The sequence below is a fragment of the Manis pentadactyla genome, chromosome Y (genome assembly GCF_030020395.1).
Source record: "Manis pentadactyla isolate mManPen7 chromosome Y, mManPen7.hap1, whole genome shotgun sequence".
NCBI classification, from domain to species: Eukaryota; Metazoa; Chordata; class Mammalia; order Pholidota; family Manidae; genus Manis; species Manis pentadactyla.
Genome location: NC_080039.1, coordinates 3,382,603 through 3,406,621, shown reverse-complemented (window position 1 = coordinate 3,406,621; position 24,019 = coordinate 3,382,603). Strand labels below are relative to the sequence as shown.

Genomic DNA, 24,019 nt, shown 5'->3' with positions numbered 1-24,019 from the left:
CAAGAGTAATCTGAAGTATGGAAGGGGAAACTAATAATACCAACTCTTCAGGTTTCAGTTCACTGGCAATTTTGACTTCTAAAATTAATGGCTCAATTGAAATGGTTTTTCTTGACAACTGGCAGCATTTCTAATATTGTTTCTCTGATAAATCTTTGAATCAGTTATCATCTTGAGTACCTCCCTGCTACCACCATTAACAAAGCAGACATAGAGCAGAAATAAATTTTGAGGTTGAAAACAACTTCACATTTTTTACTTCTTTTAAATACAATCATATTTATTTTTAAAAATTATACAGTTGGAATCACAGGAAGATGGCTGCTGGAGTAGTTGAGAGGAAATCTCCTCCCAAAAACATATATATTTATGAAAATACAATAAATACAACTATTCCTAAAAGAGACACCAGTGGATGCAGTACAACAGCCAGGATACATGTACATCTGTGAGAACTCAACATCACAAGAAAGGGGTAAGATACAAGCCGCGGCCAGGCGGGACCCGAACGCTCCCCCACCCCAGAAACCAGTAGGATGAAAGGAGTTGGAACCAGGAGGGAGTGAAAGCTCAGAACTGCTAAACAACCAGCTCTAGAAATCCGAACCCAGAGTGCAGACACAAGGTGCACAGTGTGCTAGATATTAGAGAAAAGGAAAAGCAAAACCTGTGGGCAGGTCTCCGCAACCGGTGCCCCTGAGACAAAAGAAAAGTGAATGCTTTCTGCAAGTCTTAAAGAGACATGGACCCCACAGCTGGGCAAAGTCATCCCAGCACACTTAGCCAGCAGCTGGGAATCCTGGGAAACTTTAGGCAGCATAAACCCCGGGGAGGCAGCACAGTTATGAAGCCCCTCATGGCACTATAAGCAGCCTGCCCGTCATTCCTCCAACCAGCACGGACCCCAAAACACTGACCCAGTAGCAGGAGAGTGGCAGCATGTTCCGGAGGCAGCAGCACTGGAAGGGACTGGGAGCAGATGTGTGCGCCAAAGGCACCAGAGGGGACAGGTAGAGAGTTGCGTGAGCCCATAGCAGTGGTGACAGAACAGCCCGGGTGTGGCAAGTGTGCACCAGCAGCAGCAGAGACAGACGAGCCTGGGAGAGGTTCATGCAGGAGAGCCCTGCGCACACCTGCAGTGGTGCCAGAGGGAGCAGGCATGCTCCCAGCAGCCGACCGGAATCCCAGCCCAATGCATAGCCACCCGGGCCAGACCCAAAGGCCACTGCTGGCACAGAGCTGCTAGACAGGGGTGCTGCTTTCACAGAGGAGCGCACCTGGCATGCCTGCCACTCCCGGCAGGGCTCCGTGCTGCTCTGACAGAGACCCCGCCCACAGCAGCTTAGGGGATTAACCCGGTGGCTGCTCCAGGAGTGCGGGTAACCAACACAGGCAGTGGGGAAGGGCAAGGCATCCAGAAAGCAGGAAGGGACTTTGTTCTCCCAGCTAACACACCACAACCTGCCTAAAGCCACCGCTGTCATCATGAAAAGGCAAAAAAATACACTCCAGTCTGAGATAGTTCAGACAACACTGGAGAGAGGAGCTGCAGAGACAGACCTAACCAGTCTCCCTGAAAAAGAATTCAAAATAATCATCATAAACATGCTGACAGAGCTGCAGAGAAATATGAAAGAGCTATGTGATGACGTCCAGAGGGAGATTTCAGACATCTGGAGGGAGATTACAGAAGTGAAACAAACTCTGGAAGGATTTACAAGCAGAATGGATAAGATGCAAGAGGCCATTAATGGAATAGAAACCAGAGAACAGGAACAAATAGAAGCTGATCCACAGAGAGATAAAAGGATCTCCAGGAATGAAACAATACTAAGAGAATGGTGTGACCAATCCTAAAGGAACAATATCCACATTATAGGGGTACCAGAAGAAGAATAGAGAGAGAAAAATGGATAGAAAATGTCTTTGAATAAATAATTGCTGAGAACTTCCCCCTACTGGGGGCAGAAATAGTTTCTCAGACTACAGAAGCACAGAGAACTCCCAAGGGATGGGACTCAAAGTGGACAACACTGAGACACATCATAATTAAAACGGCAAAGATCAAGGACAAGGACAGAGTATTAAAGGCAGCTAGAGAGAGAGAAAAGGTCACTTATAAAGGAAAACCCATCAGGCTATCATCAGACTTCTCAAAAGAAACCTTACAGGCCAGAAGAGAATGGCATGATATATTTAATCTAATGATTTGAATTCTTTTTCAGGAAGTTTGGTTACATTGATCTCCCCAGATTCTCTCTCAGAAGTTGTCTGGGTAATTTTGGACTGGACAAAATTCTTCTACCTTTTCATGACATTGGAGATAGTCACAGGCAGGTGGCATGTTTATCAGCTGGGAGAACAAAGTCACTACCTAATAGTTGGTTGCCACCCTTCTCTGCTTCCTGTGATTACCCACACACTGGGAATAGCAATCAGGGAAATCCTTTTAGCCACCACATGTGGGACAGCCTTTGGGGCATCTCAGAGCACTGCAGGGAGTTTCAGGTGCATCAGGTGTGCTCTCCTTCATGCCTTGCAGCAGCCTCATCTATGTGGAGCATCTGCACACTGGCAGCAACCTCTGGGTCTTTCCCCAGCAGCTGCATGCAGACAGGAGACTCTGGGCAGCTGCTGTGGACTCGGCCACTCTTCTGATCCTCGGCTACTGTGGTGGAGCCACTCCTGTGGGGAACAAATGGTAGGCTGCTTATCACTGTGAGGGGCTTCAAGGTTGCATTGCCACCCAGGGGATTGGGGTGCCTGAAGTTCCTCAACATTCCCAGCCCGCTCAGTTGAGTGTGTCAGGATGACTCCATCCAGCTGTGAGGTCACTGTCCCTTTAAGACTTTCAAAAATCATTTAATTTTCTTTTGTCCTGGGGGAGGCAGATGCAGGGATGCACTCACATATTTTACTTTTCCATTTTTCTAATCCAGTACACCATGCAATGTGTGTCTGTGCTCCCAGTGCAAATTACTGGGGCAGGTTATGTAGCAGTTCTGCACTTCCAATCCCTCCCCCTCTGACTCCTTTCCTCCTGCTGGTGAGCTGGGGTGGGGAAAGTGCATATGTCTCGCTGGTCTGTGGCTTGTATCTTACCCTCTTCATAAGATGCTGAGTTCTCACAGATGTAGATGTTGTCTGGCTGTTGTACTGTATCCTCTGGTCTCTCTTTTAGGAGGAGTTGTGTTTGTTGTATTTTCAAAATATATATGGTCTTGCGCGGAGATTTCCACTGCCCTACTCACATCACCATCTTGATTCCACCCGTCTATGGTTCTTTTTTTTTTATGTAATAGTTTGTGGCTCTACATTTCCCTCTAAGCATGGCTTTTGCAGTGACTCCTCAGTTTTGGTATGTTCTGTCTTCATTTTCATTCATCTCTGAGTATTTTCTAATTTTCCATTTGATTTCCTCTTTACTTTGTTGATTGTTCTGGAGCATATTGATTTCCATATATTGGTAAGTTTTCCAATTTTCTTCTATTTATTGATTTCTAATTCCATTCCTCAGTGGGCAGAGAACATACTTTGTATTCTCTCAATCCTTTTACATTTATTGAGGTTCATTCTAGGGCCCACAGCAGCTTGGGGGACTAAGCCGGAGTCTACTCCAGGAGTGTGGGTAACCAACTCAGGCACTGGAGAAGGACAAGGTGCCCAGAAAACAGGAAAGGACTTTGTTCCACAGCTGACACATGTGCTACCTGCCTACAGCTACCTAAATTTCTATGAAGGGCAGAAGAATTTGGTCCAGTCCAGAATTACACAGAAAACACCCAAGAGAGGGCCTGGGGATATAGAATTAACCAATCCCCACAAAAAAAGGATTCAAAATAAAGGTCATGACCATGCTGACGGATCTTCAGAAAAATATGCAAGAGTTAAAGGAGCAAGTAAGGGGGGAGAATACAAATATAAAACAATTGCTAGAAGGACTTAAGCACAGACTGGATGAGGTGTAAGAAGTCTTTAATGGAATGGAAATCAGAAAACAGATACACAGAGTAGCTGAGGCAGAGAGAGATAAAAGAATCTCCAAGAAGGAAATAATATTAAGAGATCTGTGTGACAAAACCAAATGGAATAATATTCACATTATACAGGTCCCAGGAAAGGGAGAGAGAATAAAAGGTATAGAAACTGTCTTTGAAGAAATAACTGCTGAAAACTTCCCCAAACTGGGGGAGGAAATAGTCTCTCAGATCATGGAGGCCCACAGAACTCCCAACAGAAGGGACCCTAGGAGGACAACACCAAGACATATAATAATTAAAATGGCAAAGATCAAAGACAAGGACAGAGTATTAAAGGCAGCCAGAGAGAGAAAAAAGATCACTTATAAAGGAAAACCCATTAGGCTATCATCAGACTTCTCAACTGAACCCTTACAGGCCAGATGAGAATGGCATGATATATTTAATTCAATGAAACAGAAGGGCCTTGAACCAAGAATACTGTATCCAACATGATTATCATTTAAATATGAAGGAGGGATTAAACAAGTCCCAGAGAAGCAAAAGTTGAGGGAATTTGCCTCCCACAAACCACCTCTACAGGGTATTTTAGAGGGAGCTCTAGATGGGAGCACTCCTCAGGCTAAATACGTATCACCAGAGAGAACAACATCACAGCAAAGAAATCAGACCAGCCAAATACTAACTAAAGGCAAAAATAAAATCAACTACTAACAAGACCAGTTAAAGGAAACATAGAAGAACACATAAAAAACACCTAACATATAAAGAATGGAGGAGGTGGAATAAGAAGGGAGAGAAATAAGAATCATCAGACTGTGCTTACAATAGCTTAATAGTGAGTTATGTTAGACAGTTACATGGTAAAGAAGCGTATCTTGAACATTTGGTAACTACAAATCTAAATCCTGAAATGGCAATAAGTACCGATCTTTTAATAATCACACTAAATGTGACGAGACTAAATGCACCAATCAAAAGACACAGAGTAAGAGAATAGATAAAAAAGTAAGACCCATCTTTATGCTGCTTACAAGAGACTCACCTCAAACCCAAAGACATATACAGGTTAAAAGTCGACGGATGGAAAAAGATATTTCATGTAAAAAATAGAGAGAAATAAGCAGCAGGTGTAGCAGTACTGGTAACAGACAAAATAGACTTCAAAACAAAGAAAGTAACAAGAGATAAAGGACATTACATAATAATAAAGAGGTCAGCCCAACAAGATAATATAACCATTATAAATAAATATGTACCCAATGCAGGAGCACTAATATATGTCAATGAAATACTAAAAGAATTAAAGGAGGAAATAGAATACAATGTATTCATTCAGGAGACTTCAACACACCACTCACTCCAAAGGACAGATGTAGCAGGCAGAAAATAAGTAAGGACACAGAGGCACTGAACAACACACTGGAATAGATGGACTTAACAGACATCTACAGAACTCTACACCCAAAAGCAGCAGGATACACATTATCCTCAAGGGCACATGGAACATTCTCCAGAATATATCACATACTGGGCCACAAAAAGAGCCTCACTAATTCAAAAAGATTGGAATTCTACCAACGAACTTCTCAGATCGCAAAGGCATAAAACTAGAAATTAATTGTACAAAGAAAACAAAAAGACTCAAACACATCGAGGCTAAACAACATGCTCCCTGATAATCAATTGATCAATGTCCAAATTAAACCAGAGATCAAACATATAGAATGTCATAGTATTCTATAATAATTATTTGTATTTGTGTGGGATCTGTCATGATTTTTCCTTTCACGGTGACAAATGACACTGACAGCATAAAGCCGCAAATTCTGTGGGGTGCAGCAAAGGCAGTTCTAAGAGGAAAGTATACAGCAATACAGGCCTATCTAAAGAAGGAAGAAAAATCCCAAATGAATAGTCTAAAGTCATAATTATTGAAACTGGAAAAAGAAGAACAAATGAGGCCTCAAGTCAGCAAAAGGAGGGACATAATAAAGATCAGAGAAGAAATAAGGAAACTGAGCAGAATAAAATAAAAAAAACAATGAAATCAAGGGCTGGTTCTTTGAGAAGATAAACAAAATAGATAAGCCCCTAGCCAGAATTATTAAGAGAAAAAAAGAAGCTACACACATCAACAGAATAACAAATGGGAAGGAAAAATCATAATGGATCCCACAGAAATACAAATAATTATTATAGAATACTATGAGATTCTCTATGCTAAAAAGCAGGAAAACCTAGAAAAAATGGACGACTTCCTAGAAAAATACAACCTTCCAAGACTGACCAAGGATGAAACAGAAAGTCTAAACACACCAATTAGAAGCAAAGAAATTGAAGCGATAATAAAAAACCTACCCAAGAATAAAATCCCTGGGCCAGATGGATTCATGGCTGAATTTTTTTCAGACTTATAGAGAAAACATAATACCCATTATCCTTAAAGTTTTCCAAAAAATAGAAGGGGAGGGAATACTTCCAAACTCATTCCATGAACCCAGAATCACCCTAATACATAAAGCAGGCAAAGACCCCACCAAAAAAGAAAATTACAGACTAATATCCCTGCTGAGCATAGATGTAAAAATACTCAACAAAATATTAGCAAACCGAATTAAAAAATACATCAAGTGGATCATACACCATGATCAAGTGGGATTCATCTCAGGGATGCAAGGATGTAACATACCCCAACATTGGACGATCTATCAACATCATCCACCACATCAACAAAAAGAAGGACAGAAATCACATGATCATCTCCATAAATGCTGAATAAGCATTCGACAAGATTCAACATCCATTCATGATAAAAACTCTCAACATAATGGGTATAGAGGCCTAGTACCTCAACATAATAAAAGTAATATATGAAAAACCCACAGTCAACATTGTACTTAACAGTGAGAAGCTGAAAGCTCTTCCTCTAAGATTGGGAACAAGACAGAGATGCCCACTCTCTGTACTGTTATTCAATATAGTACTGGAGGACCTAGACACAGATCTCAGAGAAAAGAAAGAAATAAAATGCATCCAGATTCATAGAAGAGAAGAAGTCAAACTGTCACTATTTGCAGATGACATGATATTTTACCTAGAAAACTGTAAAGACTCCGTTCCAATACTACTAGACCTAATATCAGAATTCAGTGAATTTGCAGGACACCAAATTAATACATAGAAATCTGTTACTTTCCTATACACTAGTGATGAATTAACAGAAAGATAAATCAGGAAAACAATTCCATCCACAATTGCATGAAGAAGAAAAAATGCATAGGAATAAATCTAGCCAAGGAAGTGAGAGACCTATACCCTGAAAACTACAAGAAACTCTGAAGATAAATTAGAGAGGACACTAACAAATGGAAACTCATTCCATGCTCCTGGATAGGAAGAATTAATATTGTCAAAAAGGCCATTCTGCCTAAAGCAATCTACGGATTAAATGCCATGTCTATTAAATTACCAACAACTTTCTTTAACAAACTGGAAAAAAAGTTTTAAAATTCATATAAAACCACAAAAGACCCCAGATAGCAAAGCAACCCTGAGAAGGAAGAATAAAACAGGCGGTATCTCACTCCCCAACTTCAAACTCTACTACAAAGCCACAGTAATCAAGACAATCTGGTACTGGAAAAAGAACAGAGCCACAGATCAGTGAAACAGAATAGAGAGTTCAGATATTAACCCAAACATACACCGTCAATTAATATATGATATAGGAGCCATGGACATACAATGCGGAAATGACAGCCTCTTCAACACCTGACGTTGGCAAAACTGGGCAGCTAAATGTAACAGAATGAAACCAGATCACTGTCTAACCCCATACACAAAAGTAAATCCTAAATGGATCAAAGCCCTGAATGTAAGTCATGAAACGATAAAACTCTTGGAGGAAAATACAGGAAAAAATGTGTTAGACATAAACATGAGTGACTTCTTTATGAACATATCTCCCTGGGAAAGGGAATCAAAAGCAAAAATGAACCAGTGGGAGTATATCAAGTTGAATATCTTTTGTACAGCAAAGGACACCACCAACAGAAGAAAAAGGCATCCTACAGTCTGGGAGAACATACCCATAAAGGAAAGATCTGATAAAGGGTTGACATCCAAAATATATAAAGAGCTCACTCATCTCAACAAACTAAAAGCAAATCATCCTATTAAAAAATGGGCAGAAGTGATAAACAGACATTTCTCCAAGGAAGAAATTCAGATGGCCAACAGACACATGAAAATATGCTCCACATCGCTAGTCATCAGAGAAATGCAAATTAAAACCACAATGAGATATCACATCACACCATAAGGATGGCCACTATCCAAAAGAGAAACAAAAACAAATGTTGGCGAAGTTGTAGAGAAATAGAAACCTTCCTGCACTGCTGGTGGGAATGTAAACTAGTTCAACCATTGTGGAAAACAGTATGAATATTCCTCCAAATGCTCAAAATAGAAATACCATTTGACCCAGAAATTCCACTTCTAGGAATTTACCGTAAGAATGAAGCATCCCAGTTTGAAAAAAGAGATGCACCCCTATCTTTATTGCAACACTATTTACAATACCCAAGGAATGGAAGCAACCTAAGTGTCCATCAGTAGATGAATGGATAAAGAAGATGTGGTACATACATATAATGGAATATTATTCAGCCATAAGAAGAAAAAAATCCTACCATTTGAAACAACATTGATGGAACTAGAGGGCATTATCCTCAGTGAAATAAGCCAGGCAGAGAAGGCAAACACAAAATGATTTCACTCATATGTGGAGTATAACAACAAAGAAAAAACCGAAGTTACAAAACAGCAGCAGAAACACAGAAACCAAGAATGGACTAACAGTTACCAAAGGGAATGGGACTGGGGAGGATGGGTGGGGAGGGAGTGATAATGGGGGGTGTAAGAAAGGGGGCATTACAAATAGCATGTATAATGTGCGGGGAACAGGAGGGCTGCGTGACACAGAGAAGAAAACTAGTAGTGATTCTATGGCATGTTACTACACTGATGGACAGTGACTTTAATGGGGTTTGTGTGGGGGACTTGGTGATGTGGGCAGTCTCGTAAATGTAATGTTCCTCATTTAATTGAAGATTAATTATACCAAAAAAAAATCCCTGCCATCCACCCCCATCCCATAATAGAAGATGTCCTGGCCTCAAACAATCCTTTATTTTCTTTTGCTAATCATTTCCTTGCCCCACACTCCTGCCAATAAAATCCTTCCAATTTTTATAGCTCATTGGAACATCTGATTGCTGAATGGCACGCTGCCCACTTAATAAAGCCAATTAGATCTTCAAATTTACCCATTTCAAATTTTGTTTTTTGACATAAATTTTATGTCAAAGGGAATTAAGTTTGCTAATCACCTCACATAAACAAAGGGAGAGTATTCTGGATTATCCAGTTCAGCACAGTATAATCACAGGGGTCTTCAGAAGTAAAAAGTTGAGTCAGAAGAGAGAGTGAAATAGAGACACAGATGAAGCATGGAAAGAATTAGGTGCTACATTGCTCACTTTGAAGATGTAGGAAGCGACCACCAGCCAAGGAATACAAGCAGCCTCAAAGTCTAAAAAAGACAAGGAACTTGATTCTTTCCTGGAGTCTCCAGGAAGGAAGTCAGTCCTTTGATTTTAGACCAGTGAGACACGTTGTTGGACTTTAAACCTTCAGAACCTTAAGATAATAAACTTGTTATTTTAACCCATAAAATTTGGGTAATTTCTTAATGCAGCAGTAGGAAACTAGTACAGTTGGTGTGGGGAATGGTGAAATGTTCAGTTTTCAATGTGTTCAAGGAATCTGAATGTGTTAGATATCTAAGTGGAGATGTCAAGTAGGCAGGTGGAAATATGAGCCTGAAATTTTGGGAAGAGCTATGGGCTGGAGGTATAAATATTGAAATTTTTGCAAAGAGAGAATAGTGAAAAGAATGAGTAAGATTAAAAAAGAAGTAATTGTAGATAGAAAAGAGCTTGTCTAAGGACTGAGCCTTGGACCTTACTTTGGGTAGTATTTCATTCCATGCATGTACCACATTTGTTTATCCATTTGCCCACTGACAAATATTTGGATTGTTTCCAGTTTGGGACTATTTTAAATAATATATAATTGCTCCTTTCTAAAGCAAGAAGAAGAGTGATCCCATCTAATGAAAGTTGAGTTTTATTTTGTCCTCCCAGTAGGGCATCAGTACCAAGACAGAATCCTTTTACTTTTCCACCACGCAACTCTGATGACCGACATATTGTCAGTGGTTAAAAGCTAACAAGCACTCCAAAAACGAGGCATACACCAAGATGTAAATACAGAGCCAAATGGCAGGTCAGAGGCAGATACTTAAGCTAGTCTTGTAAGAACAGGCAGGTATTGGAGGCAACAGTGAGTGATAGACCCAAATACAGCGGACTGGTCTTGGGAACAGGAATTAGGAACTAACCCAAGCATATGCTTGGCAATAAAGGTGAGAAAAGTACAAAGTCTGGATAATGCATTCTAGCTGTCAACCAAATGAGACTGGGGACCTGAGCCAGCCTTCTTCCTTGGGCTTCTATTGCATCCTTAACTTGGTACTAACCTCTGTGGTTGTATCTATAGTTCTCTACTTATCACTTGCCCTCTTTTCCCATTTCTCTTCCTTTTTTCTTAATTGCATGTGATACAAAAGCAAAGAAATAATATGTTCAATTAATTCAAATAGATTTCTTTTCACATATTAAGACCTCTGAAATCAGGATACATCTTGAAATTGATGGTGTATCAAAGAGTAATTGGCATCATTTCTTTCTTTCTTTGTATATAAAATAATGGTGACATTAGATTCAATTGTATCTTAGAGTTGATGAAATACAAATGCTCTATAATTTAAGGCAATATTTTTCAAATTTTGCATTTTATAAATTGGGGGGCTGGCTTTTACTGAAGTATAAATTTACACAAAATTCTACTCACCAATTTTAAGTGTACAACTCAATGAGTTTACATGAATGTGTGCAGTCATGCAACCACCATCATAATCATGGTAAGAACATTTTCATGGCTGCAAGTTCCCTGGAGCTTCTCTGAAGTCACTTGCTTCTCCTCATCCAGTCCCCTAGCAATCATTTATTCTGCTTTCCATCAAATAGTTTTACCTTTTGTAGAATTTTATGCAATGATATTGCACAGTGTATATTCTCCTTGTGTCTGAATTCTTTCACTCAGCATAATCATTCTGAGATTAATTCTCATTGATGGACATATCAGTTCATTTTTATTGCTGAGTAGTATTTAATTCTATGGATGTATCACATTTTGTTTATTCATTTGCCCATTGACAGATTTGGATTGTTAAGTTTGGGACTATTTTAAATAATGTATAATTGGCCCTTTTAAAGCAGGAAGGAGAGTGATCCCATCTAAACCCAAGTTAGGTTTTATTGTCTCCTCCCTGTGGGGTACCACTACCATGATAGAATGCTTTTACTTAACAAAGGGGTGATGAAAACAAATCTCATATATTTTGGTTATTATCACCCCTTTAAGTATCTGTGAAAGTTGTTAACTAAAAAATCTGTGAGTTCTAATCCATGGAAGGAAAATAAATTCTAAAGCTTCTGAAAGCACACTTTCACAAACGATAAAAAATATTAGTTGTTTCCCTGGTGAGGCAAAACTTTGGATAAACATCGGGTTTATCTGAGGAAAATGAAGCCCGCAAAATGTATCTTTTGATCGGAAAAATACTAAACTTCCAAGATTCAGAATTCCATTTGCTTACAAATGGAGATATTACAACTCCAGAAGGCCTGGCCCGAAATGGGTTACTGCTTTGTATTCCGGGATTTGGGGTTCGCGAAAGCGTCACCCTAATCGAGATGGCCGAGTGACTAAGGACGTCCGAAGAGCGGGCCCTGAGACTCCGGGCCGCGAGCGGATTGGGCAGTGCGATACGGGAGGCGGGAGGTTAAGACCAGAAATTAGAACCTTTCCACAGAGGGAAGCCTGGGCGCCTAGAAGTCTCGCGAGGTCCTGGCTGGGCCCAATGGAACACTGGCCCCAGCTTAGAACTAGGGGCGCTGCTTGGGGGCGCACGAGTGGGCCGCGAGCTACATTTAGGCGCTTCTGCCGGCGTTGAGAGCAGAGAGCCGTAGCAGTGAAGGCGGAGAAGGACCACGGGCCTAAGGAGAAGCGAGTAACCCTCTTGAATCCCCCGCGGGCCACACGCAGGCGGAAGGGCTTCGGGGGAGAGCACAAAAGGGGAAGACAAGCAGGATCGGAACAAGGAGAAGAGGCGCTGAGCAAGGTTCTGGACTGGCTGTTGGCCCAGGAAAGGGCGGGACAGGTCCCACACCCGTGGAGGAAGGTTGGGAGTGGGGCTGTCCTCTTTCTCACCCAGCTTCCCCCTCTTGTTCCTTCACCTGAGTGAGAACCGCATCACCCTGTCCCATCCACTTGCCCGAAATGGGGGAAGCCCCTGCGTGGGTGTGAGGAAAACGGGGGAATCCCAGACGAGAAGGTTTAGGTCACAGCTCTGAGATGGCCAATGGGCCGGGGAAGCACTGGGTGAAGAGGACGAGAAATTAAAAGGTTAGCTGGGGAGAATTACTAAGCAATGAAGGGGCCATCAGGTGGGACTGGTTTGTGTGCATATTAATGGCGGCGGGCCGAGGGAGTGTGGTGGGATTAATGGTCTGGGGCCAGATAGGGTGCATCCTGTTTCGGGAGCAATAAGGGAATTTGGTATTCCTTAGAGTTTTGAGTTCTTTATGCTGAATGAGAGGAAGGATTTTGTTTTCGGATGTGTTGGAGGTGGAGGGGAAATAATCAAGAACTCGTGGCATCCTCAAAAGACCAGGGTTGGTCTACTAATTTCTTAACACTACTAGTATTTATTGAAAGATGAGCGACAGAAAATGCGAAAACCTAGTTAACTGCGGGGCTTCGGGTTAACTGAACCTGAAATTTTCCTTTCTCCGTGCAGTTCTCGTTTCTAAGAGTTTTTAAAAACCACGTTACTGTTATGTTTGACTAGTTTTGAGCATTAAAAGAATATTTTGTCCTAGGTTTGTATAAATGATCTCATAATCTTTTAAAGCCCAGACTTCTTCAGGGGTGGTGATTTCTTTCTTTCAGGTATGACAGAAAATTGCTTTGTACTAATTTTATTTTCCTGACACAGTTTTAAGGTGGTAATTCGGAGATTACCTCCCAGTTTGACCAAGGAGCACCTTCAGGAACATCTTCAGCCTCTGCCCGAGCATGATTACTTTGAGTTTTTTTCCTAATGATACTACGTAAAATAAATAAATAAAAGAGGGAAGAGGGTAAATGAAAAATAGTTTCTCCCATTCTTTTTTATCCCGTTTTACATTTGATTTTTGAGCCTGTCTCTTTAATGTATGTATAATTGTAATTCAGCCAGGTACCTGCAAGCACATTTACAGAATTGCTTTCCTCTCTGCTGTCTTTATCCTCATATGTACACCAGAGCATACATGAACTTTAAAAACCAGGAGGACATTATTTTGTTCAGGGATCGCTTTGACGGTTATGTATTCCTTGACAATAAAGGTGTGTCTTTGAAACTGAAGGGGAGTTTATCATTTGTATGTTTTAACATTGCATTACAGTGTTTCACAGTTTTTTCTTAATGCCTTCATATCTTTTCTAAGATATGAAGCCGTCCAGTACTTTTATTAACCTGCTATTTCTGTAGTTTGATCAACTGAATGAAATTGCTGCTCTTTTCTCTTCTATGACAATTTTTTTGCCCTGGATTAGGTGATCTGTTTACTAGTTTCAGCAATAATACTGATAAATGACTCTCTAAACTTGTATGACAAATTTTAAATGTATAATTCTCATCTTGGTTCAAGGATCAACATTTGTTAACTCAATTCAAATCCTTTAAGCCAATAGTTCCCAGGTGGAATACTGTTTAACATTTTGTTGTACCTCATTAAAACACTGAACCTGGTGATCTCCCACTTTGTGTCCAGGAGTCTGAAGGGTATGGCCCAACTCCTTTTATTTATTATCTGCTGCTTACAACATTTAGCCAGAGAATGTCTAAACTGCATTTTTCCACTTTTCTTTTGGCTTTGCAATCATAGGTGAATGATGTGTCTTTTTGTTGTTTTTTTCAGTATCAATTCAGAGTTTGTAAAAATGAAATCTTTGTCAGGAAACATGTCAATAAAAGTTGAAGGATTGCCACTGTGTTTATCCAGCTTTTATTAATCCTCCCCCCCCCAGTTTCCCCAAACTACCAACTTCTCCACTCAGACTTTATTCCAGTAGACAGTGATTTCCTGGTATTCTGAGCTGTGTTTAACTTTTTTCCTCTTCACATTAAACAAATAATGAATCTTTTCATTTTATTGTTTTTTAATATCTTGTTCACCTAGGCTTACCAAAACTTTCACTTAATATTGTCATCACCTAATGATTAATAACCACTGTATCTAAGCTTAAGGATTTTCAATTTTTCCATTTCAACGTAATTCAGTCCATTAAATTGCCATGAAATTAGTCTTTTTGAAATACTCATTAAATATAACAGTTGTGGGAAAAATATCCAAACTCCTTCCTAGCTTGCTAGGCAGAAGGCTCCACAGTTTGGCCTCACTTTTGTTTTCTCAGCTTATCTTCCACTGTTTTCTTCTGATTCAGTTTGGTTTATCTATTTCTTCTCACGTATATCAGTTATTAAGCTAATCTGATTCTGCATTCACTAGAATTTCCAAAATCATGTTTCTTCCATGACTGCCTTCTGATACCTTCTGGTCAATTCTACTTATTTTATTGTGACTTATTCTGTATGCCAATGATCTGACCATAGCGTTTCATATCTTGTATGACATTACTCTATAGCAGCGATCTGGTGTATTTTTTCCAGTAGTCACTTTTTAAAATTGAGATACAACTCACATATCATACAACTCAGTGGTTTTTAGTGCTTTCACAAAGTTGTGCCACCATCACCACTATATAATTCCAGAGTGTTTTCATCACTCAAAAAAGAATTCTACATCCATTAGCAGTCATCTCCCCTTCTTTCTTCCACTTACAGCTTCAGTAGATCCTAATCTAGCTGTGGATTCTGGACATTTCATATAAGCTGAATCATACAACGTGTGGCCTTTTGTGACTGCCCCATTTACTTGGCATGTTTTCAGGTTTCATCCATTTTATATAGCATGTGTCATTACCTCATTCCCTTTTATTTGCATTTTTAAAAATTGTGGTGAAATACACAAATTACCATCTTAACTATTTTTAAGTGTACAGTTTAGTAGTGGTGAGTACATTTCATTGTTGTATAACCAATCTCTAGAACCTTTTCATCTTGCAAGACTGAAACTATACCCATTCAACAACTTCCCATTTCCTCTTCCTCCCATCCCCTGACAACTACCATTCTACCTGTGAACTACCATTCTCTCTCTATGAAGTTGACCATTCTAGGTACTTCATGTAAGTGGACTCATATAGTATTTGGCTTTATGGGACTGGCTTATTTCACTTAGCATAATGTCTTCAAGGTTGATCCATCCTGTAGCATGTGTTAGGATTTACATTTTAAGGCTAAGTAATATTCCACTGTATGTATATACTACATTTTGTATATTCAACCATCAGTGGACCCTTGGGTTGCTTCTACCTCTTGGCTGTTGTGAATAATGGTGCTATGCGTGTGGGTGTACAAACATCTGTTCATCTTTTGAACATTGTCCAAAAGTGGAATTGCTAGGTCATATGGTAAATTGTTTTTAATTTTGTATGGAAGCAGCATTCTATTTTCTAGAGCAGCTGCACCATTTTGCATTCCCACACAGTGTAATGCATGAGGGTTCTAATTTACCCTAATTTCTCCAAGTCCTCACCAGCACTTGTTGCTTTTTTTCCTTCAATAGTAAACATTCTGATGGGTGTGAGGGGATAGCTCATTGTGGTTTTGATTTGCACTTCCCTAATGATTAGTGAAGTAATATTTTAATCTTTGCGTATGCTTGAGCATATGACCATCTTTTCTTATGCTTTTTGGCTACTTGTATACTATATTTGGAAACATATCTATTCAAGTCCTTTGAACATTTTTTAAGTAGGTATTTTGTTGTTCTAGTTCTTTATATATTCTGTATGTTGACCTTTATCAGATATGTGATTCACAAATATTTTCTCCTGTTTTGTAGGTTTTCTTTTCACTCAGTTGATTGTGTCTTTACATGCACAGAAGTTTTTATTTTTGATATAGTCCAATTTATCTATTTTTGTTGCCCATGCTTTTAGTGGCTCCTGGTGCATGTTTTAATAACAGTTTTATTGAGATGCAATTCATTGCCACAAAATTCACCCTTTTAAAGTGTACAGTGCAGTATTTTTTAGTATATTCACCGTGTTGTGCAACTCTCACCACTCTAATTTAAGAACATGTGTCATCCAAAGAGAAACCCTATACCTATTAGCTGTCACTCCTCATTCTCACCAACACTACCCCCAGCTCTAACTAATCCACATTCTATCTACATAGATTTGCCTATTCTAGAGATTTCTGATATATTTTTAAATTAAAATTAATTTGTAGTTTTTCCCCTATGTATCAAAATATCATGCTTTCAAAGTTCAACTTAAATGAATATTTTACTTCCCTGCCATATCTTTTCATTATGTTATCAGTATGAACTTGGGCTTCCTTTGGTAATATGCTTATTTTAATTATGTGAGTGTTATTTATGTCTGTGGAGAAGTCCTATTAAGATGACCACCACCAAAGAGGCCTGAAAAACAGTGGGTTGACTCTTGTATCCACCTTTGATATTTTCTTTGTTGTAGCAAGTGTGGTATTTTTTCTAAACAGGTCAGGAATATCCTGCCATAGTAGAATTTGCACCTTTCCAAAAAGCTGCAAAAAAAGAAGACTAAGAAAAGAGTTACCAAAGTTGGGACTATCGATGATGGTACAGTATAGTTCTAGTTATGTAAAGCTATTGCATTGGGTTTTGAAAATACATTACCTTTGTGGGAATTAATTGGACTCCAGTCTTTTAAATAGTGAAACATGGAATAAAGTTCATGAGAAATGTAATTCACTGATGAAAACTTTGCTTAATTGTTAGAATGTAGGTGGGGTTCCTCTATAATTTCCACTCTCTTTGGCTGGTAGCATTTCACTCCTCCACAATTAAGCAATCTATTGCTGTCTTTTGAGCAGTAAATCAGCTTAGGTATTTTGATTAGAACACAGTGGAAAAATTCAGATGTTTCAAAGTATAGCAACTCCTTAACGCCTTTTATTACCATTTTTATGATAATATTTTTGACTTCTGGTTTCCATTATTCTTATAAAGAGGAGGAATTACCATTGAGAGCTGTGATAGAAAATGTTCTATACTCAAGTAAGTTAACATAAAGTAGATGAAGTGGCCAGTCCTATTTTCTCTGTTTTAAATATGCAGTTAACTGCATGCCTAGGAATTACATTTAACTGAAATACAGGAACTGAAAAACTAATAATTGTCATTTAAGGTGAACTGGATCCAGATTCTGAGCTCTCCATAATTTGTTATGTTGGATAAGGACTTAGCTGCAGTATTTTTGTATCACACTGCTATTTTAGAATCATCTAATTTTATTTTTGTTATTTACTACTATAATGGTTATTTTGTAGAAAAAACAAAAGACTCAAGACACCATTGCTTATTGGTTGTATCACAGATTCAGGCCTGGAAGACCAGATCAAGTAACATGCTCCAGAGTGCATAGAAACTCCCAAGTATAAGCAATAGGGTGACTCGGGTTTGTTACCCTTTCTGATGTCAGACGTATCTAGGAAAGAACTCCAGGAATTAACATCACCTCCAGCGCCACAGCTAGGATATACACCCAATTTATCTTTTTGCTGAACAACTGAGTTGCATTTGTTGAGTTCACTTAAACTGAGATATACCCATACAGGAATTGCTACATGCTTATACATAGTACCCTCTGAAGTTCCCATAACTGACTTTCAGTTCTCCCGTAAGTGTGACTGATTAGTAGGAATAGTGCATTTTAAAAGCCAACTAACAACCCTGGAAGTTCTGTTTTAATGTGCTGTGTCTCATTTTCCCTGACCCCATGTTAGTCCCACACTCCCTTAGTGGATATCAGGAGTTCTGAGAGTTAAGTGACCAGTAAAACTCTAAAAGGTTTATCTTGTGGGTATGGTTAGGTTGGTTTTCAATCTTCAGTGAAGTAGAAAATTACCACCTTTGATAAACATCCTAGGTAATATTTCCTATTTTGTTTACTTAAAACAATTATTTAGATCCAGAATATAGAACATTTTTGGAATGTTATGTTGCAGATAATGAGAAAATAACATCTACTCCAGAGACACTGCTAGAGGAAATAGAAGCAAAAAATAGAGAATTAATAGGTAAGTGGGCAGGAGGAGTTAAAGCATTCTTTTTCCTCAGAAGACCTGTGTGACTCCCACTTCCATCCTAGCTTAGCTGTGTGGCCACTGGGAAGGCACTAAGTTCCTTGAAACTGTGTTTCTTCTACTGTAAAATGAGAATGATAATACCTGCCTCACAGGATGAGAATGCATTGGTAAGAGGGGAGAAATTCTCTGTGACCTTTATTTAGTGCCACACAAATGAACATAAGTATAAAAAGTTAAGAGACTCAAGGGACCTTTAGATTTTGGTAAGCCTTTGAACATCAATTGGTGTTTTCTTCTAATAAACTCATTCCTAAAAATTTTCTTGACCTGAAAATATCAAAAAATGAAATGAAGTACTGCAAAATTGAAAACCTCTTAAGAAATTCTAGTTTGGATGTTGGTTTCTAATACATTGATTCTAATGTATCAGCTCTAAACCTAAGCATAGCCTCTGACACAGGATTTGTACTCCTAGGAATTCATCCAAAGGAAGTGTGTTTTCAAAACGCTAGCTCTGAGGCTAAATAGCATTGTTCAGAATATTGAAAAATGAAATAAATATTATTCTAAAACTTGGTTTTTATTAATGGATGCATAGTATAAGCTTATCTCTAATGTTACAATGAATTTACAGAAATGGAAATAGGTGTCAAAAGGATATTTTAGTCCCTTCTTCCAATTTCTTCCCAGTTGAACAAATTTATAGTGGCATATAAAAAAAATAGAATATCTTTTGTGCTTAACTCTCACTGACACTGGGAATTTCTCTTTTGAAATATTGTTATACTGTTTTCATTTGAATTTCTTCACTTTTTCAGAAGTATTTTAAACCTTCACAATTGAAATAGAATACTGTAAGACATCTGTTTGACAGTATAGCTGTGAAATTTCTGTTAAGGAGTCTTATTTTCCCACCTTGGTGGTTGTCAGGGAATGTCAGAAAATGGAATCCTTTCTAGGGGTTGATAAGTATTATTAATAATCTGTTTACATTTATGTAGCTAAAAAGACAACCCCACTTTTGAGTTTCCTGAAAAGACAAGTAGGTAAACCTTTTGTTTTTATAGTTTTCTCAATACTTTTATATATTGTTTGCATTCTGTAAATGTAAGAGCATTGGGATACTATAGGATAAATAGTTTCTTTTTCTACCATTATTCTGTAAAGATTTAGCTCACTGGCTTCACTCTCTGGCCTTTTCCTTCACTCTCGTTGTTGGACCAGGGATTCACTCTGCAAACCCAGAGAGTCCACTCTCTTGATTTTCTGAAAATTTCTGGAAATAGCACAAGGCAGCAGTAGGGAGACTCTGCCACTAGCAGGCCTTGGTCTTAATTCTCTCTCATGTTCTGAATGGGGTGGGAAGGGGGTAAAGGAGATAGAATGCCACTTGTAGAACATAGGAAGGAAAGATGATCCATTTTAGTGGGTGCACATCATACCTTTGGGATTGAGTTTTTGGTGATGATTATCTTGTTTGAAGGCTTGTGTTGATATTTCTTTCTAGAGAATGAGAGAAGAAAAAGAAGAAAGGAGGAGACAAGAAATAGAAAGAGAAAGACAAAGAGAAGAAGAGAGGATAAACTGGAAAGAAGAAGAGAAACAAAAAAGGAAAGATAGAGAGAAGTTAAGGAAGATAGTGTTCCAGAAAGGGACAATTTAAATGATGAACCAAAGATTAAGGTATGAAAATAACTTAAAGTGAATTCATGTTGCTGAAAATTGCATGTGTTTACTTCTTTATATACGCATGCACCTTGTGTTGGTGTAAATAGTGTTTTGGTTTTGGTTTTGTCTTTTTGGGAGGGGGAGGTAAACCAATAGAAATCTTTCCTATAACATTCTTTTTTTTTAGTTTAAGATAATTTTAAAGGATTAAGTAGTTTATATATTCGGTGCAGATCTGTATTATTTTTACCATTGAAGATACTCACTTTTTGGATTATTGTTCTCTATTCTTCATAAATAAAGGCTTAGGGCTGGCCAGCATGAATTATGGGTTTTTATTCAGCTTTTCCTTCATATTTGATACATGAAGTTGCCTCATCTGTTTGTTTTCCACTGTCTTCAGGTACACAGGTTCCTGTTACAAGCTGTGAATCAGAAAAATGTAAGGACCAAGTACATGATACAGAGCACCTACAATCATGCCTCACACCCAGGTCTTCATTAAACCCTTTTGGTGTTGATGGTAGTCTTACTTGTAGAAAACCCATTCAGACTGACTTGAGTCTTCTTAAAAACTTAACTGCTATAAATTTTTAATTTATAGAAAGCCCAGATGACTTCCTGATGTGCTGTGTACCCAGAAGATTCACCAATAGACAGTTAGAGGACAACCATGCATACATAGCTTTGTCTTCTGTTTATGTGCCTATCATAACTAGCCTCCCTGTGGGAATACTAGGGATAAATATCCTGCATTCCCTGCTTTCCCTTCTCACGATTCCCCCCATTATCTTCTTGCATCTACCTGGGAATCTGTGAGCAGCAGACTGTGATTAATGCATTGCACTTAGGAAGGGAAAAACTTGTAGAAAGCTCCCAGCCTTACTGCTTCTCTTCTGAGGGCATGGCTTAGGCAGCTCTTGCTCCAAAAAATTTCCTGGTGAAGTACTAAGACCTACCATGTCAGAGAAAGAAAATGTGCCACAGAGATGGTAACAGGGTCTCCTACCATCTCAGAATATAGTTTATGTGGCTAGGGTTCCCCAAGGCTCTCCAGGACTCATTGGTGGCAGGGTGTGGAGGTTCCCATTTAATTCTTTCTAGCAGTCGCTCTGTCTGCCGTGCCACAAGTGACCTGACTTGCTCTTCTTAACCATAGCAAGACAGGAGGTAGAGACAGCTGTGCTACAGATGTTCATTAAAGTTCTTATTAGCGAAATGAGCATCTTGGTTTCTAACAAAGATGTCCATTAGAGAAATAAGAACACTTCCAGTGAAACCTGAACATGGTAGCCTCACTTTACAATGGTGCTTTCTTAGTGTTGGACTTCTCATTTGCAGCGGCTGTGCTGAAACACCTCGTGCTTAAGTCTTGTGTGATTTGCCTTTTGCTTGGTGACTCGTGTGAAACCTTCACCCTGAGATGAGCCTATGTATGTATGAAGCCTTCACTCTGAGACATGAAATTCTTTGATTTTGCCTAAGAATCTCTCTGAATATCCAACACTTGGGGGTGTTCTAGAGAGATTTATAGCAGTAGTGTGAGAAAATGTTTCTTAGCAATTTGGACTTTGTAAACCATATTTACTTTGGAATTGCATTCTGTCATATCTTTATGACACTGAATAGAGTTCCTGCTCAGTACAGATGGGACTTCACTGTTCCATTGTATGAGGTATTTTAATTTTTAAACCAAATGCCAAGTAATTCTTGCTGTTCACCTCTAATAATACAATTGTGCCATCATAAGTATGTTACTCTCAGGCTCAAGGCAGAATTATTCTTGCAATAGATCACTCCTTTGATGACCAAGGTATTTATCATTCCAAGTACAACATAAAAACAATCTCACAGTAGTGACCTGCCTACCCTTTTAAATTTGTGGCATATTTTTGCATCAAGTTATAGAAACATGTTGCTTTGGTACAGAAGGCATACATGGAAGTGTGCACTGGTTCACTTGAAGGTTAGTGCATTTCAAGCCAAAGGAGCCTTGATCCTATTGCCACAAAGTAATTAAACCTCTTCATTTGAGTGGGTAACACTTTCACATTAGCAGCATCCTTTTAGTGCTCTTGTGCACTAGTTGTTCACCTGAAAGTTTGAGTACCTGCAGAGATAAAGGCCTTCAATAGCCTAAATTTAGAATATTTAGTATACTGTTCTTTTTGATGGAGTCAGACGAGAGTGTTCCACCCTTCAAAATAAAAATAAATTTGTTTTTCTTTAAAGCTGCTTAAGTCACCAGAAAAAGGAGATGAAAAAGAACTGGACAAAAGAGAAAAAGCCAAGAAACTGGACAATGAGAATCTGTGTGTTTCTGTATTTCAGTTAACTTACATTTTACATTTTGATAGCATTGAGATTAGTATTTAGGATGTGTACTGTTTTTAAAAACTTCTGTACTCTAATGAATAGTCACTACATTTCATATATTGGCAAGAAAAAATAACTAGCTGGTATATTTATAGGGTCCTATCTACTATTGATAGTTTTAATCATTATTGCTTTCAAAAGCATTTCTAAAAGCCTGGATTTGAAATTTTTTATAAGAAAAATAACATCCTGTTGAGGTATTGAAATATAAAAAGAGCATCTTCATTTTAATTAATTGCTTTCTGATAAAAGCAACAAAACAATTTTACATCTAGATAACCTGATTGAGGTTGCACTTCTAATATTCATTGGAGACAGTGGAATTGCATGTGTAAATTTATGTTACATATATGACAACAAAGAACCCTATGTTCATATTGCCTTGTGGGTGAGACTCAAATGGTTTGACTAACTCAAGTGGTATTAAGTGGCCCAGACAACAAAGAACCCTATAGTTCTAAAGCCATGTTTAGAACTATAAACATGATCCAAATTCAGTCTTAAAAGAATTCTGCATTTATACATCCAAACAAATTGTTTTATACAGCTTAAGAGTACCTCATCAGTATATAAAAATGCAGGTTAGAAATGAAGTCTGTAATGTGTATGGCCATCACATTAGACCTAATAACAACTGTGTGATAACCTACTGAACAGGGGTGGCTTTTCCAACATTAGCAGAAAAGTATCCCCAATTACACTCTAACATTTGACCTGAAACAGCCCTAAGTCTGCGTTCTGGAGATTAAATTAATAGTGTAACGCTGAGAAGAGTAGGAAAGCTAGTGTCACTCTGTTCTTGTAAATGTCAACAGCTATAGAAATCCATCTAAATTCATGTTTACTTTCTAGTAAGAGAGTGAAATGAATCATTTTAAAACAATGTAAATATGCCTCCAAAACATATTTTTTGACAGTGTAGTTTCTGTTATTTGAATTGACTCTCATTTCCAGCCTAGCTTCATCGACTGATGGTCAAAATAGTCCACATGAAAAAGAGACAAATTGGGCAGGGGTCGGAGAAGAGAGGGAGTTGAAAAATAAAGCTCAGATCTATCCAGGGAAAAGTTATTAAGAGAACAAGCTGAATCAAGAACCATTTGGCAAGACATGGTCCCAAAATAATTTCTTGCTCATATCTGAATGATCATTTATTCAAAAATACAACTTTTCTCTTGCTTTGCTAAGTAGGGCTATCATAAATTTCCCTGACATAAAAAACAGATTGCTTTCCAGAAGGAAGTTTTCTAAAGTAACAGATCCAACTTTTCCAATGGGCAAATTCACTCTGAATAATAAATAGAATCTGGATTATATTTCTAATATTGATGGCACCAAAACCTAATACATGGCCCTATTTCATCAAAAGAGAAAGATGAGTCTTTCTCCTGAATGCAATATACTTATGATAACCTAAGTATAATTGTTCTGGCAGCTTATCAACCTGTCAGAAAAGGGTAGCTAGGTATAGTCATGCTCCCAGTTATGTTCTAAAGAGAGAATGTATACAAATCACAGCAGCCAATCTCTACTACTGAAAGAAAGCAGTTCCATATTT

At 38.5% G+C, this 24,019-nt stretch overlaps 1 pseudogene; it reads left to right on the top strand.

The window, feature by feature from the left end:
• The first annotated feature begins 939 nt into the window (after positions 1–939).
• Positions 940–22,392, top strand: LOC130682183 (regulator of nonsense transcripts 3B-like; annotated as a pseudogene).
• Positions 22,393–24,019: the final 1,627 nt, after the last annotated feature.